At 39.4% G+C, this 20,562-nt stretch overlaps 1 long non-coding RNA gene across 1 annotated transcript; it reads right to left on the bottom strand.

Moving 5' to 3' along the window:
- Positions 1-662: 662 nt before the first annotated feature.
- LOC117804481 lies at positions 663-7,570 on the bottom strand. Its single transcript, XR_004628968.1, has 3 exons — positions 7,499-7,570; positions 6,365-6,482; positions 663-1,029 (listed from the first exon to the last, which is right to left on the bottom strand). It is a non-coding gene; the product is annotated as an uncharacterized LOC117804481 (long non-coding RNA).
- Between the last annotated feature and the right edge of the window lie 12,992 nt (positions 7,571-20,562).

Genomic DNA, 20,562 nt, shown 5'->3' with positions numbered 1-20,562 from the left:
GTTCATAATTTACAGTTGAGGTCCTCTCAAATGCGGAAAGCCCATAACTAAACTCAAGCTGTCCTGCTTCCAGAATGCTATTCCTTCTGTTTTCTTTTTTCCTAAATTAATAGAACTACCATTTATCTTGTCATCCAAGCCAAAAGCTGGTGTTATCCTAATTTCATCCCTGCCTCACCCAATGTAATTTCCTATATGCCAATACCTCTCTAAGTTGTTGGGGTTTTTCAATATATTAAGTAATTTAATCTTCACTGTAGGGTATGAGGAGAAAACTGAAACACCAAGCTTAAGTCGTAACTTAAGGTCACACAGCTACTAAGAGGCAGAACCAAGATTCAAACCCAGGCAACCTGGCTCCAGAATCTTCACTCTTACCCACAACTTTTATCAGTTTTATCTTCTTAAATATGTTAATCTATATCCTTAGGTCTAAGCCCACAACTATCCCTTATGCCAGGCATCATTTCTTACCTAAATAACTATGAGAGCTTCTGATCTCAGACCTCAGATCTCAGATCCACTTACATTATCTGTATAAAATGCAAATTATATCACAGTGTTCACCTACTTCAACCCTTCAGAGGTTTTGTCACCACCACAATGTGATGGCTGAACTCCTTGGGAAAATTCTTAGGGCCTTTATGATCTGGTTTGCCCACCTTACCCACTAAGATCGGCCCGGCTCCACACAGTACTCCAAGCCCAAGCTTTGCAGCCTGTCTAAAGGCCCAGAAACTCTCTCCTAGTCCTTGATGCTTCCACTCTTGCTGTCTCCTCTACTGGCAATGCCTCTCCCCGTCTGCCTGAAGAAATTCGATCCATCCTTCGAGACGCAAACACTCTGTGATAGCTTACCTCTGCTCCCACGGAATTAGTCAGACCATCTACTGCATTCCAACAGAACTCCTACGCTTGGTTTTTATTATAGCATCTGTACTCACATGTCTGTTTCTTCTATTAGCATTCATGGAGGGCAGGTGTCACATCTTACTCATCTTGGCGTCTCTAGTAGCCATGTAAATAAATCTGTATTTAATAAAATAAATGGGTGATTGAAACAGGCACCATATTCAGGTGAAAGGTTTGGCTCTAGGCTTCCAGGCAGCCATGGCAAAATAAAGGGGGAGGAAGAGAGAGATGCAAGGAAGGAAGTCGGGAAGAAGAGAGGGAAGTAACAGAGAAGAGATACACAGTAGTATATTACTTCCAATTAAAGGTCACTATAAAAAACAGACCTATAGGGGCACCTGGGTGGCACAGCGGTTAAGCGTCTGCCTTCGGCTCAGGGCGTGATCCCGGCGTTATGGGATCGAGCCCCACATCAGGCTCCTCCGCTATGAGCCTGCTTCTTCCTCTCCCACTACCCCTGCTTGTGTTCCCTCTCTAGCTGGCTGTCTCTATCTCTGTAGAATAAATAAATAAAAAATCTTAAAAAAAAAAAGACCTATAAATTCTGCTTCTGTATTTCCTATACTACTTTTGAACTGCAGTGGAAGTAAAGGAGTGAGAGAGTTAGAAAGATTGAAATTGTCATCAGGATATGTTATTTGGCATCTGAGATTCCTCAGGAAAGTCTGGATGGTGACAAGGCCTGCCAGTGAGTCCAGGACTGAGAAGGGCTGCAATGCTGTTGAAATTTCTTCCAGTTTCTGTGCCACTTCCAAGTAATACCTCCATGAGCAAAAACAAATGTAGCCCCTGACTTCATGGAATTTTCTTGCGAATCGGAGGAGGGAGAAGGTATATATCAGTCAAGATCTAATTGGGAAAACAAAAACCACCTCTGCCCAACCTCCACTTTGTTCCCTTCCACAGATGATGATTTCACGAAGAGTCCCTAATTAACCTGCTAATCTCCATCTCAGAGGCTGCTTCAAAGGAGCTCAACCTGTGGCACTAGAAATTCTAGAATGTTCGGAATAGATGGAGGACCAAGATGTCTCCCTGAGACCCAATGTACCCACTGCCTATGGACTTTGCTCAGGATTCCAGATATGAAATAATGATAATAGCCAACATTTGCTAAGTACTTACATGTGCAAATAATTTACACATGTTAACTCATTTCATCTTTACAACTTCATTTTACAGATGAGGAAACTGAGGCACAGAAAGATTAAGAAACTTGATTAAGATCATACAGCTGGTATGCTAGTGGTGCCTGGTGACAAACCCAGTCTTTGATGTAGGCAGTCCTTCACTGGGATTCCTCTCATGCAAATGGGTTTGGTACATGGTTGTTTTCCTGTTGGAAATGTCCAAACCCAGGTAGACACCCACATTCTCTTGGTGGAACCAGATTTTTGGAAGAAAACTGTACATGCTTTCTATTAATAGATTACTCTTTCTTATTGTGTTCTGTTTATACAAATACCAACATTACTTTGCGTTAATCAAAGACGCCACCTAGAAAGGGTGAGACAGACCTAGAACTAAACATCTGTTGGAATAACTCCTAGAGAGGGAAGTATCCAAGTAGATCATAAACAGGCAAATAGGTGGGTGCATTCAAATTATGCTTAACCTTTTCTTTCTTTAAGTTTGAAAATTTTTTCACTTTTACCAAGGTATAATTTACACATAGAAATTATATACATTTAAGGTATATAACTTGATGGTTTGATATCAAAACATTGTATACATTGTGAAATGATCACCACAATCAAGCTAATTAACATACCCATCACTTCACAATTACCTCTTTCCTTCTTTCTCTTCCTTTGTTTTTTTTTTAGTGAGAACTAAAATGGTGAGAACACTTAAGAACCTACCCTCTTAACAAACTACAAGTATACAATACAGTATGTTAATGGCAGTTACCATCCTGTTCCAATGTGACAACACCTCACACCTGTTAGAATGGCTTTATCAAAAAAAAAAAAAAAAAAAAAAAAAGAGGTAACAAGTGTTGGTGAGGATCTGGAGAAAAGGGAACCCTTGCACACTGTTGGTGGGAAGGTAAATTGGCGAAGCTACTAGAGAAAACAATATGGAGGTTCCTTAAAAAAATAAAAATAGAACTACCATATGACCCAGCAATCCCAATTCTGGATATGTATCTGGAGGAAATGAAATCACTATCTCAAAAGGATATCCATACTCCATTGTCCATTGCAGCATTAGTCACAATAGCCAAGATACGAAAAAAGCCTAAATATCCATCAATGGATGAATGGACAAATAATAATGAAATGTTATTCAGCCTTTAAAAAGAAGAAAGCCCTGCCATTTGCAACAACATGGATAAACCTGGAAGGTATGGTAAATGAAATAAGGCAGATACAGAAGGACAAATATTTCATGATCTCATTTACATGTTGAATCTAAAAGAGTCAAACTTATAGAAGCAGAGTGTGGAATGGTGGTTGCCAGGAAAAGGGGAAACGGGAGATGTTGATCAAAGATAATGAAGTTTCAATTATGCAAGATGAATGAGTTCTGGAGACAATGTATTCTTACCCTTTGAATTGAAATAATAGGTAAAAGTGTATCATTCGTCAAACTTGTGGCCAGAAGAAATGGTTTTCCCATACAGTACATTCCAAAGGCCAAGCAATCATGGATGATTTGCAGTTACCATGACTTTATTTCTTAAATTTCCACTTCTAGAAAAACATCAATTTGACAGAATTCAATTTAAAAAGACATTATTATGTAGGAAACAAAAATAGTAAACCAAACCTACCAAAAATTCTAATTGGTGTGGACTTTCAGGTCCACTTTCCTTTTGTGGTTGGGACAGGATCCCAAACACATTCTTGACTGTGTTATTATTCATATAATTAAATGACAATAAAACAAGTTCTCCTTTCTATGTGTTTTTTTCGGCCTCTATGGTGTGAAATAAACATGAAGCTGTCAGAGAGAATGAACTGAGACAGGCTGAACTAATTTGCCACTGATGATAGTCATTATAAACAATCCGAATACTGTTCCACCTCACTGGGATTTAAATAATCTGTCAAAACGCCACTGTATTCTAAAATCTGTATATGGAATCAGGGGATACGAGGAAGAAATGAGGCTACCATTAGTGAAACCAACAGAAATATCCTCATTCCTGACACCAAATCAAAAGAGCCACTTTGGGATTAATTTCTTTAAGGCCCTCTTCTCTCCCTCCTTCAATGCCATCTCCATGCAAACAATTATTGCAAGTCCATTTCTTCTTCAATATTTAGGAATATTGCTTAGTGTCTCTAGAAAATTACCTCTTCGGGACCAGCTAGAGGCAAAATTATTTTTTTTAAAGATTTATTTATTTGACAGCAAAAGAGAGAGAGAGAGCAGGAAGGAAAAGAAGAGGGAGAGGGAGAGAAAGTCCTAAGCAGACTCTGTGCTGAGCCAGGAGGCCAACGTAGGGCTCACTCCCAGGAACCCAAGATCATGACCTGTGCCAAAACCAAAAGTCTGATGCTCAACTGACCGTGCCACCCAGGGGCTCCCAAATGCATTACATTTCTGAGAATATACTCTCATGTAATCATCCTAAAGATGGAAAACCTTTATGCATAAAAAGGTTCACGACGGTGTTACCATTTATAAGAAAACATGGAAATAAACTAGATGTCCAGCAATACAGGAATGGCTAAATAAAATATGATGCAGCACATAGGGGAACAGTATGAGCTATCTTAAATTAAATTTGACAAAAGTTTTAAGAAAATTTTAAAATCTGCTATTATCAAGTTAAATGAAAAATGGCAGGTTATGAAATTGTACACCTATGTTTTCAGTTATGACAAATCTTGCAAAAATATGGTAAAGAGTCAAAGGTAGCCTGGTCAATTTTGAAGAAGGTAGAGGAGGGGAATTTCACTCTTCTAGATATCAAGGCTTAGTGTTGTTATGCTCTAATTATTATAACAGTATTATAGCAGAAATAGATGAACAGATCAATGGACAGACACTTTATATATGGTATTATATATATACACACACACATATATACAGATGTATACACATGTATACACACACATATATACACACATAGACAGGCATACCTGATTTTATTGCACTTCATATACTGTGTTTGTTTACAAATTAAAGGTCTGTGCCAATCCTGCCTCAAGCATGTCTAACTGACACCGTTTTTCCAACGCCATTTGCTCACTTCATGTCCTTGGGTCACATTTCGGTAATTCTCGTAGTATTTCAAACTTTTCCATTATTATATTTGTTATGGTGATCTGTGACTAGTGATCTTTGCTGTTGCTACTGTAACTGGGGGCACCACGAACCGTGCCCGTATAAAACAGAAAGCTTCATTGATAAATGTTGTGTGTGTTCTGACTACTCCACCGACTGCCCTTCCCCACCCCCCTCCTCAGGCCTCCCTATTCCCTGAGACACAACAATATCGACCTTAAGCCAACTAATAACCCTACAATGGCTTCTAAGTGTTCAAGTGAAAGGAAGAGTCACAAGTCTCTCAACTTTAAATCAAAAGCTAGAAATGATTGAGCCACAAGCTAGACTTCTTGAAACAGTTACCCAAGTTGTAAATGCAAAGGACAAGTTATCGAAGGAAATTACAAGTGCTATTCCAATGAATACATGAATGACAGAAAGCAAAACAGCTTATTGCTGAAATGGAGAAAATCTGAGTGGCCTGGATAGATGATCAAATCAACTACATTTCCTTGAGCCAAAGCATAGTCCAGAGAAAGGCCTTATTTCTCTTTAGTTCTCTGATGGCTGAGAGAGGTGAGGAAGCTAGGGAAGAAAAGTTTAAAGCCAGCAGAGTTTGGCTCATGAGGTTTGAGGAAAGAAGCTACCTCTGTAACATCAAAGTGCAAGGGGAAGCCGCAAGTGTTGATGTGGAAGCAGCAGCGAGTCATCCAGAAGAGCTAGCTACAATAATTAATGAAGGTGCCAAAGCTAAACAACAGATTTTCTTCTTTTTAAAAGATTTTATTTATTCATTTGAGAGAGAGAGAGCACGAGCAGAGGGGAGAGGCAGAGGGAGAGGCAGACGCCCCACTGAGCAGGGAGCCAAACTCAGGGCTTGATCCCAGGACCCTGGGATCATGACCTGAGCCAAAGGCAGATGCTTAACCATCTGACCCACTCAGGCGCGCCAAACAACAGATCTTCAATGTAGACAAAACAGCCTTCTATTGGAAGAAGATGCCATCCAGGACTTCCACAGCAAGAGAGGAAAAGTCACTGACTGACTTCAAAGTTTCAAAGGACAGGCTGACTTTCTTGTTAGGGGCTAATGCAGCTGGTGACTTTGAGTTGAAGCCAATGCTCGTTTACATCCTGAAGATCTTAGGGCCCTTAGGAATTAGGTTGAATCTACTCTGGCTGTGTTCTATATATGGAACAACAAAGCCTGGATAACAGCACATCTACTTACCACATGCTTTACTGAAGATTTTGAGCCCACTGTTGAGACCTACTGTTCAAAAAAAAGATTCTTCTTAAAGATCCCTGCATTATTTCTCATTGACAATGCACTTGGTCACCCAAGAGCTCTGAAAGAGATGTAGGAGATTAGCATTATTTTCATGCCTGCTAACGCAACATCCACTCTGCAGTCCATGGATCAAGAGGTAATTTTGACTTTCACATCTTATTATTTAAGAAATACATTTTGCAAGACTATATATAGCTGCCACACAGAGTGATTCCTCCGATGGATCTGGGCAATGTAAATGGAAAACCTTCTGGAAAGCCTTTACCATTTTAAATGCCATTAAGAATATGCGTGATTCATGGGAAGAGGTCAAAATATCAGCATTAAAGGAGTCTGAAAGAAACTGATTTCAACCCTCATGGATGACTTGGAGGGGTTCAGGACTTCAGTGGAGGAAGTAACTGCAGATGGGGTGGAAATAGCAAGAGAACTAGAATTTGGAGGAGCCTGAAGATCTGTCTGAATTGTTGCTATCTCATGATAAAACTTCTAACGGATGAGAAGTTGCTTCTTACAGATGAGCAAAGAAAGTGGTTTCTTGAGATGGAATCTACTCCTGGTGAAGATGCCATGAAGACTGTCGAAATGGCAACAAAGGATGTGGAACATTACAGGAGCTTATTTGATAAAGCAGCAGGGTTTGAGAAGATCAACTCCAGTTTTGAAAGAAGTTCTACTGTGGGTAAAATGCTATCAAATAGCATCTCATGTTCCAGAGAAATGGTTCGTGAAAGCAAGAGTCAATCAACGCAACAAACTTCATTGCTGTTTTATTTTAAGAAATTACTATAGTAACTTCAACCTTCAGCAAGTTTGATCAGTCATCCTGATCAGTCAACAGCTATCAACATTAAGGCAAAACCTTCCACCAGCAAAAAGATTACAACTCACAGAAAGTTCTGATGATAGTTAGCATTTTTTAGCAATAAAGTGTTTTTTAATTAAGCATTTTTTAGCAATAAAGTGTTTTTTAATTAAGATATGTTTTTTTAGACATAATGCTTAATAGACTACACTATACTGTAAACATAATTTTATAGGAACTGAGAAATCAAAAAAATTCATTCAACTCACTTTATTGTTGCAATATTAGCTTTAGTGCAGTGGTCTGGAACTGGACCTACAACATCTCCAAGATATGCCTGTAAAAAAAGGTGATATTGTAATTAAATAATGCTAAAACAATGGACTTTGAATGTAAATATATACATAATTTAGATCCCCACTTCATATTGTATATAAAAACTAAATTCCACATGGATTAAAAGATGTAAACATGAAAAAAATCTAAAACTTGTGCAGAGAGATATAATAGTACAACATTATGATCTGAGAGTAGGAAAGTATTTTTTCAATAAGATGGAAAAAGCCAAACCATATAGAAAAAGACTGATAAATTCAATTGCATTTATAGTTAAAACCCCAGATGGCAAAAATAAATACATAAATATACAAATAAAGTGAAAAAAATAAGCCACAGATTGAGAGAAGACATTTCTTTTTCCCCCCAGTTTTATTGAGATTTAATTGACATATAACACTGTATAAGTTTAAGGTGATGATTTGATACACATATATTGAAAAATGATTGGGGGGCCTGGGTGGCTCGATTGGTTGAGCAACCAACTCATGGACTCTGAGTTCAGAAGGGACTACAAACCACCAGGGATCCCCGCGAGGTAAGATGGTGTAAGCCCAATGAGCAACCCAGGAAGCATTTTGTAATGTCGGAGAATGGAATGTCCACCTTGGGTTCTCTTCTTCCCCCAGGAGAAACCATAGGCCCTGGGGCACCCTCTTAGCGTGGTGCTGTGGTGGCCTGGGGCAGGGGCTACGCAGCCGAGTGTAGCTGGTCCTCTTACATGTCTAACGTGGCCTGTCTCAGTCTCTCTTGCCCAGAGGAGTGTTTCAGGCTCACTCCCAGATTCTAGGATTTTCACAGTGGTGTCTCATCTAACTACACGTGCTACTTGGTCTTCATGTGAGGAGGGCTACAGCCAGGAACATCCATGTGAACGGAAGCTCATACATCCTCATAATAATATTAATTATAAGATATTTCAACATCAATTTGTATCTTGAATCATACAAATCAACATGAGAAATCTAAACTGAAAAATTGAAAAAGGAAAAAGGCTATTAAGCAAGCAATTTATAGAAGAAAAAAAATGATGTCTGATAAGCCTATGAGAAGATGTTTAAGTTCACTAATAACCAAGGACAAAGCAAATTAAAGCCAGAGTAAGATACTATTTCATATCTGAAAGTCTGGCAAAAGCATAAAATGTCTAACAATATTGGCAGACATGTCAAGAGAGAGAAACTTTCAAGCATAGCTAATGTGCTCTGGGCTAGACCTCCAAAGGCAGCCCAACTAGGGCTCCATTTTGCTTTTCAGAAAACCAGATTTCTGGAGACACCATCTCCCTTTTGTAGTATAATAAGCTCTTCCTAGTGGTAAGCATTTCAAGTCAAAGAGAAAGGGAAGTTAGTACAATTGAACGCTGGGGAGAAGGTAAGAGAGATTCTAGCCCTCTCTTAAATCTCACCAATGATCAACTGTGAACACAACCCCTAAGCAAACCAGACCTTCCTCTTTCTGTTCCTTTAATGAGACTAATTCTTCTCTCCCAGACCCTCTGAACTGATTCCCACAGTTCCAGTCACCTGAGTGAATAGAAACATAAATCACTTGCCCCCCTTATTTTTTTTTCTTTTTCTTTCTTGGAAGTATAGTTGATACATTACTCACCTTCCTTCTGCCATACAGAAACTAGAATAAAACTTTAAGCCCTTATCAAGACAATTATATGAATACGTATCTTTGGGTAATTAAGGAGACAGCCATCAAGAGCCAAATGGCCCAGCACTAGACCCTCTACTTGTTCCCAGCAGATCCTAATGGGAACAATTTAAAAGGGAGAATGAAGGAAAGGAACCAATACTACTTGGCATAAGTGTAGTGGACTGACTCGATGCGTAGTGCCACACCTTACAAATTATAAGGCAGGGGTATTTTTTCCTTCTTATGGGTCTAGACTGGACTATCTCTAGGGAATTCATGTTTGTCCATAGTTGTGTGTGTGTGTGTGTGTGTGTGTGTGTGTGTGTGTGTGTGTGTGTGTTTATATCTGGGAGAAGAAATAGGAGCAACTCAACTCTGGTGGTGAGATCATAAAGAAGACACAAAAGGGAGAGCCCTGTCCAGTCTGGACCACAGTGTGAGACTCGGGGTACCACAGTCTCCATCCCCATCTGACCTCCATCTAGATAGTTCTATTGTGTTAAGATCCACTATCACATCTCCGATGACAGGGTGCCATCACTTTAGGCTCCACCACTCAGACTTGGGGAAACAGACTCCCAGAAGAAGGAGGGAAGAGAAACAGTTCCTAGAAAGATGTGGAGCTTCCCAAACAAGACCTGGAGATATTCAGGGGGAGGAAAGTTAGAAGAAGGAACTATATGAAACAGGAATAATTCTGAGGACAGGAGCATGCCCATGAGAGGATTCCATCAGTTTCCTTGTCTCTTCCAGCTTCTGGTGGCTGTCAACATCCTTCTGCTTAGAGCCACATCCCTCCAATCTCTGCCTCCACCTTCACACCCCCTTCTATATGTGTATAATTTCCTTTGGTCTCTCTCTTAGAAGGACACTGGTGACTGGATTTAAGGCCCACCTGGATAATCCAGATAATCTCCTTTTGTCAAAATCCTTAATCTAATCACATCTGCAAAGACTTTTTCTTTATAAGGTAACATTCACAGGTTGCTGGGATTAGGATCTAATATTTTTGTGTGACTATTTTCCAGCTTACTATAGCTACTCTCCTGTTAAAGATGTCATTTCTTGCATTTCTTCCTCTCAGAACTTCTAAAAGGTAATATTTATCACACAGATTTAAATTTTCAACTCCTACCTTTTAATTTCCTTTAATTATCCAAACTTCCAACAAAGAAAGTCGTGTACACTAATACAACCTTCTGTGAGATGCAGGCAAGAGAGAGGAGAAGGGAATATGACAGGAAATGAGAAGGATGTCTCATCTCTATCAAGCTCTCTGCTTGTCCCTATGCAGAGAAGCAGCAGTCTCTCAATGACATGTGTCTGAGAGTCCCAGGAAGTGACCAGCAGCCACAGGGTGAGTGGGGGTTCATGGCATAGTTGAAAGCAATGGAGAAAAGCCTGAGATGCTAAGTCATTTTCAAGTTGATATTCCAAGCCCAATAGGGGCTGCAAATACAAGCTTCCCATTTCCCATCCCATGTTTGTACACCCTGACAGAAGAGTACAGATAAATTTTATGTTGCATAAGCTTTCCTGGATGGCCTAAGACTTTACCCCAGGACTTAAATGCTTTAATAACAATCTTGCTTCCACCCCTTTTCATCTTCTCCTAGTTTCCAATCCCAACTTCTTTCAATCTCTCTCTCTCTCTCTCTCTCACACACACACACACACCCCCACACACCCACCCCTTGTCTCCTGGCAACAAGAGTTAACTCAAACAAGGCTATCCAAAATCATTATCCATTTCTGTTTTTCTCACCACCACCATTACAAGCATCACTCAATACCAAAAAAAAAAAAAAAAAATAGCTTGATTCCACACAATGCATGACCATAGAAAATGACAGATTGAGATATAGCGCATTGCCTGCGCTGCCAATGGTGATATTGTTAAAGTGAATTCATCATCCTGACATGTTCATAATACTCCAATACTGCTGTCTTATTACGTCCCATGCTGCCTAAGCTCGAAGCTCCAGGTGACACACGGCACCGAGCAGAGCAGCATCACTCCTTACATCTCCCCTAAACGCTCTGCTACGTGCCAGTATGTGTTCAACGCTTCCTCAGGTGAGGAAAATGAAGTGCACAAGGACAAGGGCAAATAGGTGTTGGTACCTGATTGAAACAGAAGCTCAATGGCTTTTCTCATCTGGGCTTTTCTGAGGAAGTGCTCCTAAGCAAGGCCATTGACACCAGCTTTGCAAAAACTGATGAATAGACTGGTCATAAAAAAATTCTATTTGAAGTAGAGAGATTTTCCCAAATGATGCAATTATGAGTAGACAAGAAGGACTCTCACCCTCTCAACACTGATGGGTTAACAGTCCACAGTGAGCCAGGGAAATCAAGTGTCAACGGAAACTCAAACATCCTCATCCCTGTATCTCCACCCCACACTTCTCCCAACCCTCACCAAAGACAACACGAAATAAAACAAACCCAGCAGTTTGTAAGATGACCGCAAGACACTAGAGTTTACTTTGGAAGGAGCAAAATCCATGACCTTCGCATGGGTTCTCCAGAAATGGATCCTGTGGCAACCACTGGTGTACAAGAAGTTTCCTTGGTAGGCACAGAAAGCACTATCTCCACTAGGTGAGCAGGAAATGAGTGAGGGAAGGGAGAGAAGCCAGCAAAGGGATTATGGCAAGCTAGTTACCACTGGGTGGTGGCTGGAGCTTCAACCCATGGGGAAACTGGGAAACAGTACAGAATACTCATCCTCAGGTGATCCTACCTGAGAAGTAAGCTCACCAACCTTTGGCTGAGGACTGCTCCCTGGAACAGTGAGTAACTGGGCATTTCTGGTCCAGCACTTCTGGTCAGCTATGGACGTATCACTAACTCCTGCCTGCTAGATATGGGACAGCATTACCCCCACGACATGCCCCCTGGGAACTGCAGATGAAGTTAGTGACATGCATAATTGCTAATGTCAAACCCTGAAACCATGTCACAGAACAAAAATCTCTCTACCAACAACAAAACCGAAGTACTATGCTAAGACTCAATGTCCAAAAGACGGCTTCACTGCCGTCACAGGATTGTAGTTCTAGGTCACTCACTATGCATCTTGGGCACGAAAGGAAATACTCACAGTGACTGTACCCACTGGTTTTCATTTTGTGTAAAGAGCAAGAGTACAGGTTTTCGCCCATGTCTCTCAAGCAGCTCCAACCTCAGCTAGCCAAGTCGGGGTTGGCTGCATAGGAAATTCTGAAGGAGATGAGCTTTCTTTAGTATTCTCGGCCTCCTCCCCCTGGTTCTTTCCTCCTCTCCTGGAGCCCCTTCCTCACCCAGACCCTGTCAAAACCAGCTGTCAGGAAAGGTTCTGATATTAGTCATTTATACCAAAGTATAACTTTTATTCATTCAACAGATATCTAATAATCAACTTGTTTTAGGCCTGAGACTGTTCTGGATGCTATCTATAGAAATAGAACTCACAGTCCCTGTCTATACAGTGTGACAAGTACCAGGATTAAGACACAGAGAATGGTATGAGAGCCCTCAGGAGGGGCTGCAAGGAAGTATTTCTTAAATTAATGACTCAAAGCCTTTGTCCCTTGTTAAATGCATTTCAAGCATCAGTGAGTAGCCAGAAAGGAGTGGAGAATGGAAGGAAGCTTCTTGCCTCAAATTCTTGAGTCCCATATTGTTGCTATAGAGAATTCAGGCACTTGGGCAGTTTTCTATTCCAACCTACATAGAGTGCTGGCCTGTCACCACGGCCTGCAGAACTAATTGAAAACTGAGCAGCAAGCAGCAATGTACGCATCTGTTCTGAAATCCCGCTGTGCATAAAGGATGTTTTTTAATTTGCTTGCACATCCCAGGGAAAAAAAAGAGATTTCCTATTTATAGATTAATTCAACATTTGGATAATAATGCTTTCGTGGCTCGTTATTCAGTGTGGAATATCCTCTGTGTTTCTCGCTACACCTGTTTTGGTCCCTCGTCCCTATATCTCACTTTAAGGAATCAGAGCCAGAGCCCTAAGAAAAATCTCCATTTCACATTTCCTCATCTGTAAGAGGAAGCTAATAGTTCCTCATAGAGAAGCTGGGAGGATTAAACAAAGTAATGTAAAGCACTTAGAAATCAATGTCTGATGTTGAGAAGGTAATCATACATAGGGAGTTTAGGAAAGCAGGTTTAGGAATTCATTTCTCCCAACGAGCTCAAAGCTTATCCAAGAGATTATAATTAAATCTTAAGCAGCACTTGATAAGAATAGTTATCAAATGCTTACTGATTTCATGTATTTTTAATATTTATTTATTTATTTATTTATTTATTTATTTATTTATTTATCAGAGAGAGAGCACAAGCAGGGGGAGCAGAGAGAGAGGGAGAAGCAGGCTCCTCACTGAGTAAGGAACCTGATGCAGGACTCAATCCCAGGACTCCAGGATCATGACCTGAGCCGAAGGCAGACACTTAACTGACTGAGCCACCCAGGCATCCTTGCTTACTGATTTCGATAAGCAGGACATCATCAGAGCCTGGGGGGGATGCCATATTGGGTTATACTCAAACACAACTAAGCAGAGGATCCCAAACCTACAGCTTACACACACACACACACACAAATACCATCCAACAAACACATCTTAATTCAATAAAGTTTATATGCCCTAAACAATACGACTGCACTCCTCTTCTTCGGCATAACTTGCAATGTCAGAATTATCTCCCAGGGGCGCCTGGGTACCGCAGTCATTAAGAGTCTGCCTTCAGCTCAGGGCGTGATCCCGGCGTTCCAGGATCGAGTCCCACATCGGGCTCCTCCGCTGGGAGCCTGCTTCTTCCTCTCCCACTCCCCTGCTGTGTTCCCTCTCTCGCTGGCTATCTCTCTGTCAAATAAATAAATAATTTTAAAAATTATTTAAAAAAAAAAGAATTATCTCCCAAACCAAGGGTCAGTGAACTTTCTATTAAGGTCCAGATAGGAAACATGTTTAGGTTTTATGAGCCAAGAAACAATGTCCTCAATTCTTAGGCAATTGTTCTACTGAAAGGTTAACAGTTTTTTCAAATTTTACATTTAAAAATGTAAAAACCATTCATAGCTCAAGGATTAGATCTCACCATAGAGTCTGCAATTTGTCAATCCTTGTTCTGAAAAGATGAAACTAAGAGTTTCAGCTGATGTATGCTTTATAAATTTCAATATGAATGAGAATACAATTCCTACCTAACAGACATCCACACCAAACAGACCAGGAGGTGTACTGCACACTCAGTCACTTACAAAAGAAATAGTCTGTGAATCCTAATGTGGCCCCAAGCCCCCAAACATACCCATTTTGACCCATCTACTGGAAATGACCCATCTACTATTGCCAAAATTCCTCCATTCAAACTTCATTTTTTTGCACTAAATAGACTCATTGTTTCAGAAACCACTTCGAGGGGTAGTACATTAAGTCACTAAAACTTTATCAATAATTTATGTTCTCAAATGACTATTTCTTCATGTGGGAATTTTGAATGATATATGGAAGAATACCAAAAGAAATGGGAATAAACAAGAGTGGTCCCCAAAGAAATTTGGAATGTGTTTTAATTCCAGATCAGTATTAAAAAAAGATTAGAGGAGCACCTGGGTGGCTCAGTTAGTTAAGCATCTGATTCTTGATCTCAGCTCAGGTCTTGATTACAGGGTCGTGAGTTCAAGCCCCACACTGGGCTCCACGCTGGGTGTGAAACCTACTTAAAAATAAAAAAATAAGGGGCGCCTGGGTGGCACAGCAGTTAAGCATCTGCCTTTGGCTCAGGGCGTGATCCCGGCATTATGGGATCGAGCCCCACATCAGGCTCCTCCGCTAGGAGCCTGCTTCTTCCTCTCCCACTCCCCCGCTTGTGTTCCCTCTCTCACTGGCTCTCTATCTCTGTTGAATAAATAAATAAAATCTTTTAAAAAAATAAAAATTAAAAAAATTAAAAATTAAAAAATAAAAATAAAAAATAAAATAAAAAATAATTTTAAAAAAAGATTAGAGATGGGGCAGTGTTATTCTGATGCATCTGCATTTTTCCCCTAGTTTCCCTACTAGAAACAAAATAAGCTAGTGGTAACACATACAGACTCCAGAGACTGAGTCTGGTTCACACCAGCTGTATCACCTTGGGCAAGTCATTTAGCTCAATGAGCCTCAGTTTAATTATCTGAAAAAATGAGAACGATAATAGGATCTATCTCAGAGTGTTGATCAAAGAATTAAATGAGATGAATATATAAAGAACATTTAGAATAGTATTAGCACATAGAAGATTCACAGTAAGTGATAGCAATGACTGTTTTAACATTTCTCAAATTTTAGTGCAAAGAACAAATGTAGAATTTGTTAAAAATCCATACTCCTGGGACACCCACCTGAGTGGCTCAGTCAGTTAAGCATCTGACTTTTGATTTCGGCTCAGGTCATGATCTCAGGGTTGTGAGATCAAGCCCCACATGGGTCTATATGCCGAGCAGGGAGTCAGCTTAAGATTCTCTCTCTCTCCCTCTTCCTTTGTCTCCCCCTAAAAAATTCATACTCCTATCCCTAAAGATTTTGACTTAGAAGCTCTAGTGGGGTGAGGGGGGCAGGGATCTGTATTTTAACAAGAACATCAGATGATTCTAATGTCAGTGATGCAGACTATGTTTTAAAAAAGATAACATCCTACAAAACTCATCAGTAGTGTAAGGAGTTGGAAAAGTAGTTACACGAGAGGACCTGGGAGAGGGTTATGACTAGGTGGAGCTCAAGGGGACTGAAGAGGTGCAGGTAATGGTCTATATCTTGACCTAGGTGTTGGTTACACAGGCAAGTTCGCCTTGTGAAGATTTATCAAGATGCACACTTATGATCTATCTGCTTTTCTGTAAGTTTTTTCTTCAATAAAAAAGTAAAAACCAAACAACAAAATAAAACCAGTGTCCTATAACAGTGGTTCTCATCCCCAATTGAATAATAAACTCAGTTTGAGAGTATTTAACAAACATCAAGGCCCAGACCTCAATTCTCAGAAATTCTGATTTAATTGATCTAGGGTAGGACCCAGCCGTCAGTACATTTTAAGATGAGTCTTTCCTTTACAGCCATGGTTGAGAACCCATGCCCTTACACAATGTTCTCAAACCCTAGTATGCATCAGTCTCACCTGAGGGCTTATGAAAACACCAATGACTGCACCCCACTTCCAGAGTTTCTGATTCAGTGAGATCCAGGATGTGGGCCTGAGAATTTTCATTTCTCTGTTTTTAAGAAATGCTGATTCTCCTGGTCCACACCAATCGTAATTTCTTTATAAAGTCAAACTTCTCGCCTCAAACCCCTCTGGTCTTCATTTACCTAATATTCTTCAATCAATAAAAAGTTAATATTCCTCAGACATTAAAAATCTATAACCCAGGAATTAGACTATCATAGTTATGGAACACAGGTAGTTCTGACATTGTAACCTTTGGTCATATTAGAAAGTACATTCTTTCATTGAAATATCCACACATTCTTTTTTTTTTAAGATTTTATTTATTTATTTGTGAGAGAGAGAGAGTGAGTGAGCACGCACAAGCAGGGGAAGCAGCAGGCAGAGGGAGAAGCAGGCTCCCCACTGAGCAAGGAGCCGGATGTGGGGCTCAATCCCAGGACCCTGGGATCATGACCCAAGCCAAAGGCAGATGCTTAACCAACTGAGCCACCCAGGCATCCCAAAATGCCCACGTATTCTTTAAACAAACATTTCCTAAGCCCCTACAATATACTAGATATAGAGCTGTGTGCAGATCTTATTTTCAAGAGGTCCTCAAACTAGAGCAAAACTCCTGAGTTTCATACATAAAGGAACTAATATTCATGCTGATTTTTTATTGAAAGATTGCCTCCCAGATTAATACTTGGAATGGTTCTCTCTTTCGGTAAGTGGGCACCAGAAGAATATAGAGGTCCTTGAGAAAGGACTGTGGTCCTCTCAAAAGAAGACTGTGCACACCCCAGTGTAAATCGAAGGGATGTTCTTCTTACGTATTTTTTAAGGGCTCCCAATACACTTGTCCTGGATGCTCTGGTAAGAACTTTCATCTTTTAGCAGAGAAAGAGGTTCCTTTGTGACCAATCTGATGACAACCTAAAAGATCACTTTACAGTTACAGCCTCAGATAATACGATGCAGAATTATCCTCAGTAGCATACAAGCATAACCCTTGGACCGTCACTCAAAACTTATTTACTCCCAAGGACTTTGCTCTGCATATTTTCACTCCTCCATGCCCTTTTTTTGTTTACGTTACTTAAATTCTATTGGGAACAAAGGCCTTGACACTGGACTACAGAGCCCATGTAAAACGGCTATGCCACTGTAGTTGTCAGCTCTCAAGGCATGTAGAATAATTGAAGTCCATTTGTAAAGCTTTCTATAGCTCACTAGCAGGAACATAAACTGACAACTTCAACAAAAATATAAGGAAGGAAAATGCTTACAAAACTATTCACCGTGAATTTTTCTACATTTCTAAAGACTTTTCTGTAAAACAGAAAGTTTGGGTTTAGTGTCAGTTAATACTATGGCAGTAAAACACATCACCTACTATCCTTGATGGCTACAGTCTTAGTTTCAGAGAAACATTTCCTCTGCCTTACACCTAGCATCTCGCTACCTCTTTTAACAGAATTAATGCTACATGAAATCCTATGTGATCTGCACGCACCTTTATGAAATAATTGGCATTTAATTCAGCAGAATTAAATCCAATAATATGTAAAAAGAGTAAAACACCATGATCAAATGGCATCCCAGAAATGGCTTTTTGGGGGCGCCTGGGTGTCACAGCAGTTAGGCGTCTGCCTTCAGCTCAGGGCGTGATCCCGGCGTTGTGGGATCAAGCCCCACATCAGGCTCCTCTGCTGTGAGCCTGCTTCTTCCTCTCCCACTCCCCCTGCTTGTGTTCCCTCTCTCGCTGGCTGTCTCTGCCTGTCAAATAAATAAATAAAATCTTTAAAAAAAAAAAAGAAAAGAAAAGAAAAGAAATGGCTTTTTGTTTGTCCCAGAAACAAAAGGTTTAACATTAGAAAACCAATGTAATTCACTATATTAGCAAAAAAATAAATGAATACAATATGACTATCTCATTTTTTGACAAAAAAAATCAAAATCCATTCATGTTAAACTCTCACAAGCTAGGAATAAAATGGAACTTCTCCAGCTGATATAGAAAAACCCATAGTTAACACACTTACTGGTGAAAGACTGAATACTTTCCCTCCAAAATCAGAAACAAGAATTCTTGGGGCACCTGGGTGGCATTAACTATACAGCTAGTTAAGCATCCAACTCTTGGTTTCAGCTCAGGTCACAATCTCAGGGTCATGGAATCAAGCCTTACGTCAGGCTCCGCACAGAGTCTGCTTCAGGTTCTCTCTCCCTCTCCCACCTGCTCACTCTCTCTCTCTCTAATTAATTAATTAATTAAATCTTTACAAAGAAAAGAAACAAGAATTCCTTCTCTCACCACTTATTAAACATATTTCTAAAAGTCCTAGCCAAAGGTAAAAAAGAGAAAGAAAGAAAGAAAGAAAGAAAGAAAGAAAGAAAGAAAGAAAGAACCGCATGCAGGTTGGAAAAAAAGAAATAAAACTGCCATTATTAGTAGACATAATATGCTCATATACATAGAAAATCCTGAGGAATCTAGACAAAAGCTACTAGAAATAATAAGTGAATTTAGGAAGGTAGCAGGATACAATGACAATACTGAAAAATCAACTGTATTTTTATATCCTAGAAATAAGCAATTAGGAATTAAAGTTAAAAAGCAATATTACTTATAACAGAATCAAAAATATGAAATACTTATGGACAATTATTTTAAAATGTGTGCAAGGCCTACTCTGTAAATAATAAAACATTGCTGAGACAAAATACCTAAACAAATGGAAACATATCATCTACATGTGGTCAGAAGATTCAATATTGATAAGATGTCAATTCTCACTAAATTGATCTATAGATTATTCACAGTATCAATCAAAATCCCAGCAGACTTCACTGTATAAACTGACAGGCTGGCTCTAAAATGTATATGGAAATGTAAAGAACTCAGACTAGCCAAAAAATTTTTGAAAAAGAAGAACAAAGCACCCACACTACCTGATTTAAAGATTTACTATCATGTTACAGTAATCAAAACAGAGTGGTATTGGCATAAAAACAGACATACAGATCAATGGAACAAAACAGAGAGTACAAAAAAAATACCCATCCATACATGGCCCATCTATGTTCAATAACAAACAGTGCTTGGATACCCACATGGGAAAAAGTGAACCTTAATCTTTACTAGTCACAAAAGTTAACTTGAAATAGATCATAAACCAAAACACAAAAAATTCTATTAGAAAATATTCAAAATGCATATATCTGACATAAAGGACTTGTCTCCAAAATATATAAGAACTCTTATAACTCAATAAAAAGAAGATAAATAAGCCAGCTGAAATGGGCAGAATATCTGAACAGAAATTTCACAAAAGGAGAGGCACAGAATGCCAAAAACCATATGCAAAGATGCTCCACATCTTTAGTCACAAAGGAAATGCAATTAACGCCGTAATGAGAAACCACTACTTCCCTACTCAAATGACTGAAATTTTTAAAATTGACAATATTAAATATAAGTGAGGATGTGGAACAACTGGAACTCTCAGACATTACTGGTAGAAATGTAAAACAATGTATAGCCACTTTGATAAACTGACAATTTCTTAGACAGTTTAACATACACTGACCATGTGACTCAGGAATTCCTCTCCCAAATACCTCTTTAAAAGAAAACATAGGTACACACTCATTTTTAAAAATTGTTACATGGATGTTTACAGCAGCTTCATTCATAATAGCCAAAAACTGAAAACAACCCAAATGCAACTTACAAAACACAAAAACTGTTCCATGCAACAATATAGTTGAATCTCTAAAATGCTATGCTGGAAAAAAACAAAACAAAACAGCTCATGTAAAAGAGTGCCTACTGCATAAATCCTTTCTCATGAAACTCTATAGAAGACAAATGTAATCTATAATGATAGAAAGCAGATCAGTGGTTGCCTAGAACGGAAGTGGGCAGATGGGACTGATTTGGAAGGAGCTCATGGGGACCATTCGGGCAGATGGAAACGTTCTATATTTTGATTGTGTAAACATTTGTCAAAACTCATGGAAGCATTGCATCTTATGTAAATTATACTTCAGTAAAGCCCATTTTTAAATTAAAAAGTTAGCACTTTTTACATCTCTGAACACATTTGACACTGTTGGTATAAAGAGGCAACAAACGTAAAGCATTAAATAAGAAGAG

Source organism: Ailuropoda melanoleuca, chromosome 11, assembly GCF_002007445.2.
Source record: "Ailuropoda melanoleuca isolate Jingjing chromosome 11, ASM200744v2, whole genome shotgun sequence".
In the NCBI taxonomy this organism is placed as follows: domain Eukaryota; kingdom Metazoa; phylum Chordata; class Mammalia; order Carnivora; family Ursidae; genus Ailuropoda; species Ailuropoda melanoleuca.
Note: the sequence above shows the minus strand (reverse complement) of the source record. Positions and strands in the feature narration are given on the sequence as shown.